At 36.8% G+C, this 10,383-nt stretch overlaps 1 pseudogene; it reads right to left on the reverse strand.

Moving 5' to 3' along the window:
• Window positions 1–7,577: 7,577 nt before the first annotated feature.
• Window positions 7,578–9,443, reverse strand: LOC102765784 (annotated as a pseudogene).
• Between the last annotated feature and the right edge of the window lie 940 nt (window positions 9,444–10,383).

The following is a 10,383-nucleotide window of genomic DNA, read 5'->3' on the forward strand; positions in this document are numbered from 1 at the left end:
CAATACAAAAATAAAAAATAAAATATAAAAAGGGGAAAAGTCATAAAAAGGCAGCCTGCGAGATATGTGCAGATGGGACCGGCTTCATGATTGTGCAACCTGAACAGCTCCACAGTACCCAGGTCTCAGAAGGGCCCCATGCTTGTCTTATCTGCTTCTTGACATGGCCAACTTATAATTCTGAACAGTTTAGTCTTTGAACTTGGGTTTTATAAGGAAAGTCCATAAGCAGAGGAGACAACTGCAATATGTGTGTATTCCCCATTTGCATATTTTTATGTCCCATGAGCACAGAATTCTGGTGGACCCACAATAGGTGAGAAGTTAGTGCAACTCAAGCAAGTACAAGGTAAGTGTGTTGTATTGGTGACTGAGTGAGTGAGGGCACCAACAGCCCCAAGAAACCATGCTTTATATTTGAAACAGAACTTGCTTCAAAGCCAGAAAGAAGGCAATTCTAGGAAAACACAACCAACCAAGAAACCCTATCATATCCTTGCTCACCCATATTTCTTTCTCATATGAGCTAACCATTTATGCTAAAACTGATAACATGGAAAGAAAAGACAAAAAAAAGGGCAACCCAGACTTCCTTTTCCTTTCAATCTTTCTTTACTCATCAATAAGCTGAAGGTAAAGAATATTGGTAGAATGTATACCTACCAAGAAGTGAAATAACAACAGCTGAGTTAATTGCATGTTATTTCCATGTTAAGACTGAAATACATAGCTCAAGCTACAAATACAAGTTATCTGATAACAATGATTCTGCATGAATTAAATGCTCATGAATTTGTATTGACAACTGCAACTGTACAATATAATAATGAGCAATAAAAGCCATGCTAATACTTTAAATTTTTTTATTCAGTATAAACAAATAAAAATCTCCACGAAAAGTCAAGAGAGAGACCATGAAATAAAATTTAAAAACCAGCTTTATATTTTAGTAATTTGAACAGCACTTTCCTTCCTACTGTTTGAACAAGGAGCTCTGAGTTTCATTTCTCACTAAGGCACAGAAATTATGCAGCCAGTCCTCTGTGTAGGTAGAAAAAAAGTACAATCTAATATTGGATATTTTGCTTTCACTGGGTTACACGTGAGAGTTTCTAGGAGTTTTATTATGCTCAGTAGATAGAATGGAATTGCAAAACCCAAGGCTATGGAAGCAAACAGTCAGTGTTTGAGTTTTTACTCAGACCTGAAGTCTTGTCACCCTGGGAAAGTTGCTTAGCCCTATCATAAGCCTTAGTTTCCTCATTCATAAAATGGGAGCAATAATATTTCTCTAATAAGATTGTGGAAAGAATTAAAGTGTTCGGCAGAATACCTGACCATGTGTAAGACCCAAATAAAGTATGTTAAGCTATAATTATTATTAGACTCTCATACACATAAGAACCATTTTGAAGCACAATCTGCCCCAAGGTTACTGTCTTAAGTCACTGTCCAAATTTCAAGAGCCAGATAATTACTGTAGGAAAAAAAAAGACCCATAACAATTCTAAGAGCAAACATCAATTAAATCCAACCATTCTGAAATTTCAACCTCAACCTAGCTGCTATTTAAAAGTTCTAAAAAAATCATTAACATGCTTGAGTTTAGATAATATTCTCCAAATGATAAATTATAAACAACACTATTATTCAAGGAGCACAACACTATATTTCACCATTGTACAATCTGGATTTAAAAAGTAAATGCTTTATGATTTACTGATATTTACAGAGGCTTGAACTTTTGGAGGAAATCTTAAAAGGCAAAGCTCTATACTCAAGGACATGATGTCTAGTACTCATAAATTCTGAACCTAAATGTTTTGTCTGATGATGTTCATAAAACAAAATCTTTACAGAGACAGCCATATTAAAGTTAAATTTAAATATGAATAAGCTCTGTAAAATTACATACATAATTCAATTAATCATTGTTTACATACATAAATTTAACTACAAATACATTTGATTATGGTCAAAATTGTCAACTGGGCTCTGAGTAATTCTTTCTTTGTCTAGACCAGCGGTTCTCAACCTGTGGGTCACGAACCCTTTGGGGGTCGAACAACCCTTTCACAGGGGTCGCCTAAGACCATCGGAAAACACATATATAATTACATATTGTTTTGTGATTAATCACTATGCTTTAATTATGTTCAATTTGTAACAATGAAAATACCTCCTGCATATCAGATATTTAGATTACGATTCATGACAGTAGCGAAATTACGGTTATGAAGTAGCAACGAAAATAATTTTATGGTTGGGGGTCACCACAACATGAGGAACTGTATTAAAGGGTCGCGGCATTAGGAAGGTTGACAACCACTGGTCTAGACCATTGTTTTTCAAATTGTAAGTCATGATCCATAAATGATTCATGAAATCATTTTAGTAGGTCATGATTAGAAGTATCCCAGTTAAAATTAAATAGAGTATGTGCCTATGCATACTGATGGATGGTAACTAGACTTATTGTGGTGATCATTTTACAGTGTATACAAATAACAAATAATTATATTATACGTCTGAAATTAATATATTATATGTCGATTATAACTCAATTTAAAAAAGGAAATCAAAGTCAGGATTCAAATCCATGCCTAATGACCATAAGCCTATGCTCTTGTCAGTACACCTCATACCATCTCCAGAATACCCAAATGTTTATGTTGAAGAAGTCAGATTTTCATATCCTGCTGAAGGTAGGAATTATGTCAGAAAAACTTACTGTAAAAAAGAAATCAACAATGTACATGTTAAAATAACTAACTAAATTAAATAGAGAAAAATATCAATTTTATCATGTATATTAAGGATTAGTATTTTTGTTTCAAATATGCATAGATATACACATATCTATGTATATGTTCTGGGTCAAGATGAAAACTTGTTTTTGTACTTCATTATACAAAATAGGAAATGGTTCTGGGATTTCAGTGCCAGTAAACCCATGAAAGTATAAATTTTCCTGAATTCTACATTTTTGTACATTTTCAAATGATTTTTGTACATTTTTAAATCATTGTACATTTTCAACGATTTTTTAAAAATCCATCTTTAACAGAGAATTTAAAAACAGAGATATATAGAGAAGCTTATGCTTTTGGTTACAGCCCCCCAAAATATGTTTTCATTGACATAGTACTTTATATTTCACCCAAGCTTGAGGCATATGAACTAGCATCAAAGGAAATTTGGTAGGAAACTTGGAGAAGCCAGTATCATCAATTGGAACTATTTTTTTCTATGCTTTGATCTTATTTTAATTTCTGTCTTTATCACAGTAGTTTATATATTTCCATAGTACACTGGCCAAATAATGATTCAGGTAAGCATAAAAATGTATGGACAAAACAATCCTGGTTGTTTTCAAAATTAAGAGCACTAACATTTATTCAACATTATCCACCTACTTCAGAGGCTTAATTACTGCACTTCTGCAGAAGAATTAGTAGTTATTTTCACCTACGTTCCTGAAGATGTAGCAGATGCAAAAGGCAAAGTAAGTGTAGAGAGGGGAAAGTAAAGTAATTGGGGAAAACAAATGAGTGTATGTGTTAGTCCTGCAATGTCCAGTACAAATGTCTGGAAACTCATCTCTAGTGATAGAAACTGTCATAAAAAATATAGAGCGATGCCATTGACACTATTCCATACATAAATATGTCTTAAACCCCAGTTCACTAAATATCCAATCTTGGGTAAGTTATTTAACCTGTCCGCATCTCAGTTTCCCCATCTATAAAACAAAAAAAAATAAATAAAAATATGTCTCCAAAGGACTGTTGAAAAGAGCATTTCAACTGATGCATATAAAGTGTTAATAAGCACATTCTAGTTTCCAAGAAATGCTCGGCAATGATTGTATTTAGGGACCAATGCTCATTGAAATGGTTAATGATTTTTATGAGGAAACACAGTTGAATGAGCTGTGTGTATTTTTAGAAGCATGATTTTGGCAATTCAAACTGAGATAAGTCATCAAATGGTTACAAACATAGGTAGTGAAACCAGCAAACCACAAAGCTCTTAGAAAAATAGCTGGGACGTTTCCAGAGGGCACAATCTGTCACTGAGTAGTTTTATATTTCATTTGAAACTGATCTATTTTGGCAACTTCCCCAAATTCAACCTTAAAATATGATATAAGTTTTAACCTGGATAAAGAAAGTTTTATTGTTCTTGAATGTATAAATGCTTAAAGAACATTTGAGAATTTTATTACTTAGTTCCTTTAGATGTGTCATACTCATACTTTTTTAAATAGAGTCTAAGTTAATGCATGACTGGTGAATTTTTGGTGTAGCGATAATATTTTTATCCTTCAGTATATCCAACTATATAAGATGGGTCCATTTAAAGAAAGCTAAAAGAAAATGTTAATAAGATGATCATGCCCATTTCCATTTGGACAGTTCAATTGATCAAATGTGCCTTTTTAAGTGTATTTTTCTTCTCTTCATTTCCACAAATTAAGAGTTAATGGTTTTGAGCCCAGCCAGTGTGACTCAATGGTTGAGCATGGACCTATGAACCAGGTCACAGTTCAATTCAACCTGCCCGTGTTGCAGGCTCGATCCCCAGAGTGGGGCATGCATGAGGCAGCTGATCAATGATTCTCTCTCATCAATGATGTTTCTATCTTGCCCTTCCTCTCTGAAATCAATAAAAATATATTTTTAAAAGTGTTAATGATTTTTGAAACTACTGAGAAAATACCTAGGAACCTCATTATGTTGGTGAGTCAGAACTCAAAGATAACCTTCAAAATGATCCTTGTAAGACAGATACTGATAGCACATTCAAATAAGGGGACAAGAGAAAGGCAGCTAGATGACACAGCAGTATGTGGTTGAGCAAAGTCATTAACCTCAGACTCCTGGTACACACTTCAAAATGGATATGATGATATTAACTTAGAGGGTCCTTGTGAGACACACAGATAATATGCACTTAGTGTCTATTAACATTCAGTAAAACCCTCCCATTCAGCCTTTATGAAATTGCATCCACTGCCTCACTCTTCTTACTTAGTGCAACATAGAATAGCAAAATATGAAGTAGAAGCTACAAAAGGGTGTTTGGTTTTATTGAGATTCTAGGATGTAAAACAATATTCAACTAGACCTGGCTGGCTTTCTCAGTGGTTGGAGCATTGGACCACAGACTGAAGGGTTCAGGTTTGATTCTGGTCAAGGGCAGGAATTCCTGGGCCCCAGACAGGGCACGTGCAGGAGGCAACTAATTGATGTGTCTCTCTCACATGGATGTTTTTTTCTCTCTCTGTCTCTCCCCCTTCCTTCCACTCTGTCAAAAAATCAATGGGAAAAAATATCATCGGGTAAGGATTAACAGCAAAAAATTGAATTAAAGTAACACATTTTTGCGTAAGTAGGTAATTTCCCCCCAGACATAATGGTTATTTCCACTTCCTTCAGGTATATCAGCTACTTGAATTTTCCATCACCTTCCACATATATCAATAAATTCTTTTTTTCCCTTCATTTATTTTACATGTTTTTGTCTCCTTCCCTTCTTCTTGAAAAGGTGGTGTGGCATATTCCTCAGAAAAACCCTCATAGTGGCCTGAGTGCAGAGTTTTGTTTATTTTGTTCACTATACAATATCTGATATGAAGTAGAACATAACAGATATTTGCTGAATAGATTAATGAATCTCTTAACATATACCAGATAACAATTTTCCATACTTTAAGTTAATAGTTGGGCTTTTTTTCCTAAGGGGATTAGACCAAAGTTACTGGGTCTTTCCATGTCAGAGCAGAAAGCAGAAATAGCATATCACATTAAAGTTGGCCTACTTCGAGCACACGGTGAGAAAGCAGGGGTCTTTTTCTTTTTTTAATATTTTCATTGATTTCAGAGACGGAGAGAGAGATAGAAACATCAATGATGAGAGAGAATCATTGATCAATTGCCTTCTGCACGCCCCCCACTGGGGATTGAGCCTACAACCCGCGCATGCACCCTGACCTGGAATGGAACTGTGACCTCCTGGTTCATAGGTCGACACACAACCACTGAGCCATGCTAGCCGTGCAAAGCAGGGATCTTTAGAAAAGATAATAATGCTGGGGAAAATAGAAGTAGGAAAAGATGAAGACCAAATATGAGACAGATTGACTCCATAAAGGAAGCCACAGCCATGAGTCTATAGCAGTGGTCGGCAAACTCATTAGTCAACAGAGCCAAATATCAATGGTACAATGGTTGAAATTTCTTTTGAGAGCCAAATTTTTAAAACTTAAACTATATAGGTAGGTACATTGTTATTAACTTAATTACGGTACTCCTAAGCTTAGGAAGAGCCACAGTCAAGGGGCCAAAGAGCCGCATTTGGCTCACAAGCCGCAGTTTGCTGACCACGGGTCTATAGGAACTGAGCAGGTTTGCCGAGGAAGGACATTGTGGACATCACTCATTCATAGGGTTGGCATGAGTTGGAGCCAATTCAATGGCATATAACACACACTTTTTGTATATAGTACCTGTTGCCTTGCTCTGTATTGTTTGTCTCCCTATTGTCTTCAAGGAAAGAGATCCTTTCTTTAAGGCCTTTAGAGGTTGACATTTGTAAGGAAAATGTTAATGATATTAAGCCCTGGAACACTCTGGGTAGATTTCATTATCAGCTGCAAATTCTGACCTCTGCCTCAAGGCAAGTAATAAAAGACCAGAACAGTGAGTCCTCTGCCCTTTTGGTGCAGGTAGACAAGAAGGTGAAAGTAGAGAGTCAGCTAAAGACAATGGGCAGTTTTTCAGTTTTATCACTGGCTCCTAAAAGACTGAGCATGCTTCAAGTTTCTACTTCAGGATCCCACTGACAATTAAAGCTTTTCATCTTGGGGTTCAGAGACCTGAGAGGAGTGCATAAGGGCTCCTTGCATTTGATAAAAATAAAAGATGTGAAACATTTTGACAAGTTTTATTCTCATTGTACTAACATTTCTTACATCTTGAAGTAAAAGAGTCAAAAAGCAGGGTGGTCTATAAGCTATCACCCCATAATTTAGGAAAGATACTAAAAAAAGATTTAAGGAGGTATATATGGTGGGACAAAATAGGTTTACAGTTTAAGTATGCAAAATGCAGAATTTATTCTTGTATTCTTATTTGTTAATTATTGTATTATTTTCCATACAAACAACTATAAACCTACTTTTGCCCACCCTGTATTATAAAGTGGGGCAATGGAAAACATGAGTAGCAAAGCAAACAGAGCCCCCAGAGAGGCTGACATAGAAAATACATCATAAAGACACACACACACACACACACACACACACACACACACGGAAAATTATTTCTGGTAAAATGACTTTCTCTTTTTTCATCAACAATTAGTTAAAAGCTGTCCAGCAAGCAATTTACTTCACATCCACCTCTTCTTTTTTATTCCTAGTTGCATCACTTTAAACCACTGGCTCTCAACCAGTGGCTATTTTGCTCTCTTGAAAACATTGGACAATAGCAGGAGTCAGTTTTGCTTATCACTGCTGGGGGTGGAGGGCGCTGCTGGCATCTAGGACATAGAGTAGGTAGAGGCAAAGCATGCTAGGAAACATTCTCCAATGCACAGCTCAGCAGCAGCATAGGGACCATTACCATTCTACTTGTCCCGATGGCAGTGGTGACACCTGACAAAACCATGCCTTTACAAGTAAACATTCCACATTCACTCCCGTTCAACTGTTGAGGAATCTCATGTGGCTTCATGCTTTAGTGCGTCCACTCTAAAAGATTCAGATCAACATTTCTTTTGGTCTTATTTTCATCCTGAAAATACTGGAGAATTTCACAGATTTTGTTGCCCTTCTGTCCCATAGAATCCAGATATTTTTCTTATGTCTATCACCACCAGGCTCCAATGTACCTTCCGATGAATAGGCACCAGAATTAGTTCCTATTCAAAGAGATTGACCCCTTTGGTCCATCTTTTCAGTGCTTGGTAATAAACCCCAGACTTTAATTTGGGATAGAAGAAAGTACTGAATGCATGAAGTACTGGATAGCCTTGTTTTTTATTTCTTTCCATGAGAAGATTCATGTAAAAATGAATGACTTCATCATTGAGCCAGTGAAAGTTCCTCAGGGTCTGGATGTCCCCTCGAGTGATGCGCAATTTGAAAGCACTACTTAGGATCTCATCCGGTGGGCCATGGCCCAGGGCGTTACTGATTTCCTTTTCCATGTCCTCTGTAAGTTCAAGAAGATCATCTGTTCTGTTATCTCTCTCTTTTCCTGAGCAATTTTTTTTCTTTTGTCTCAAGTGTTGACATTTTCCTCCTGAATAAGCCATTGCTCCCACTGCCCAGGCAGAGTCGGGCTGACACTTCTTAGGACAGGTCAGGTTCCAGCTGGTGTCCCCTAATACCTTCATTTTAAAATCTAATTCCAACTGTCTTCTCTATATCTGAAATTCTCCCCTTTGGACACCTCTTTTCACTCCTCATTGGACATAGAGGTCCCCTTGTTTCAGCAGCTCTATATTGATTTGGAACAAACTGAGTTGTTCTGACTCCATGACTTTGCTCTTCCCCCCAGCCTTTGGTCTTTAATGTATCCATGTGACATCTTTGAGAACTATAATGAGTTGAAGTTACAGGAGGAACAGAGTTTCCATGAACACCTTCTTTAAGTCGCTCCAATAACCTTCAGTACTTCTCTCTTTCCTCTTTTTGAACACCCTCCTCCACAGTACAATGGGGATGCCTTAGACCCTTGCCACTCTCTTCAATAATCACTTCTGTTACAACCTGTTCCTGAGGTTTCCATATTAAGGAACTCTCTGGATTGCCTTTGCTATGGCGGCGGCCACCTGGTCCTCTATTATAGCCTTCTGAGTTCAAAGTAAACCCAAAGGAAGGCAGGGCTCTGCGAGGCTGATCTCGAGTTACTGTCACTCTGATCTTTGGATAATCACTTATTCCATTAGGAGATTTATTACCCAGTTTCAGCATGTTGTTCCAGAATCCAATCCGGAACCTGTCAGTTCACAAGATGAAGAGTTTGAAAATACCTCTCCTGAAGGAGCCACATTCCGTGTTCCATTATAAGCAGAAGCTACAGAAGCTACCATGGACTTTGTGGCCAGCTGGAATGGGAATCCAAACAAGCTGGCAGCATTGTAGAGACTGTTTTTCACTTGGTGAATAAAGCAATCTAATCTGGGTCTTTTGGCTGGTATTTCATCAGTGTCCACTGTAGAAAACAGAGTGCTGTTCGAGCGCCATCGCTTCAGCAGGGCCCACAGGGGACACTGACCAGTCGCAGAAGCGGAAAATGGTGCCGAGAATCCAACCAGCCATTTGCACATACCAAGCCGAAGCAGCAGCGGCAGCCAACACACCCCGAGACCAACAAACCCCAGAGCTGTCACCGCCGCTGCCACCTTTGCCGCCTCAGCCACCACAGCCAAGGCTCAGTGGTGGACTCCAAAACCATGCCTTGAAATAACACTATAACTATACTAATAACATTCTCTCCTCCATCGTTTGCTTACTTCAATCCAACTCGAGATTAGTTGCAAAGTTTGTATTGAAAGGGTTATTCTCATATGCTATAACCTTCAGTGGCTTTACTCTTAGAATAAAGTCCCAAATTCATAACCTATCATGTAAGGGTCTCAGATGTTTCCTTCCATCCTCTCTTTCATGGCTTTGTAAAACTACATATAATCTGTTTCATGTTACACCTTCCTATTTGTTTTTTTTTTCTACTGCTACAAACATATTAAAAACAAAATGAAATAAAAATTATTTCCCAAACACATTTAAATCATATTCCCCTTAAAGTTCCAGCTCAAATTTCATTTACTCTATAGCTTTTCCTGATCATTACAATAATGCTTTCCAATTTTGTAAATTGTTTATCTTCATAAAAATTATATTTGTGAATGCACATTCTACATTTGTAAAATAATTTGCTCAATAGCAAATTTGAGAACCAATTCAATTTAGCTGCCCTATTCACTTTTACCCAATCCATCAGGTTTTTTAATTAGGCTAATAAGATTTCACCTTCTATCATCTAAATCTAGATTTCTTAAAATGTCAAGTGAAAATATTTTTACATTTATAATATGATTTCAAAACCATACTGATTTAATTTGTAATATTTTAAATAGATCTATTTTTTTTTCTTTTCATGTTTCTGTGTGTAGATGTGAAAGATTTTACAACTCACATACTTATGATGAGAATATTGCCCAATATTCATTTTTTAAATGCTCTCTCCATGGCATGAATTTCTAATAAAATTCAGTTCCTTCTTAATGGTTGATAATACCGAATTTTTCCTTGAAGGGAGAGCTCAAGTGCTTTAAAGCCTTTTGGAAATATCTGAGAAATAACATAGTACT

The sequence above is a fragment of the Myotis davidii genome, unplaced genomic scaffold (genome assembly GCF_000327345.1).
Source record: "Myotis davidii unplaced genomic scaffold, ASM32734v1 scaffold218, whole genome shotgun sequence".
In the NCBI taxonomy this organism is placed as follows: domain Eukaryota; kingdom Metazoa; phylum Chordata; class Mammalia; order Chiroptera; family Vespertilionidae; genus Myotis; species Myotis davidii.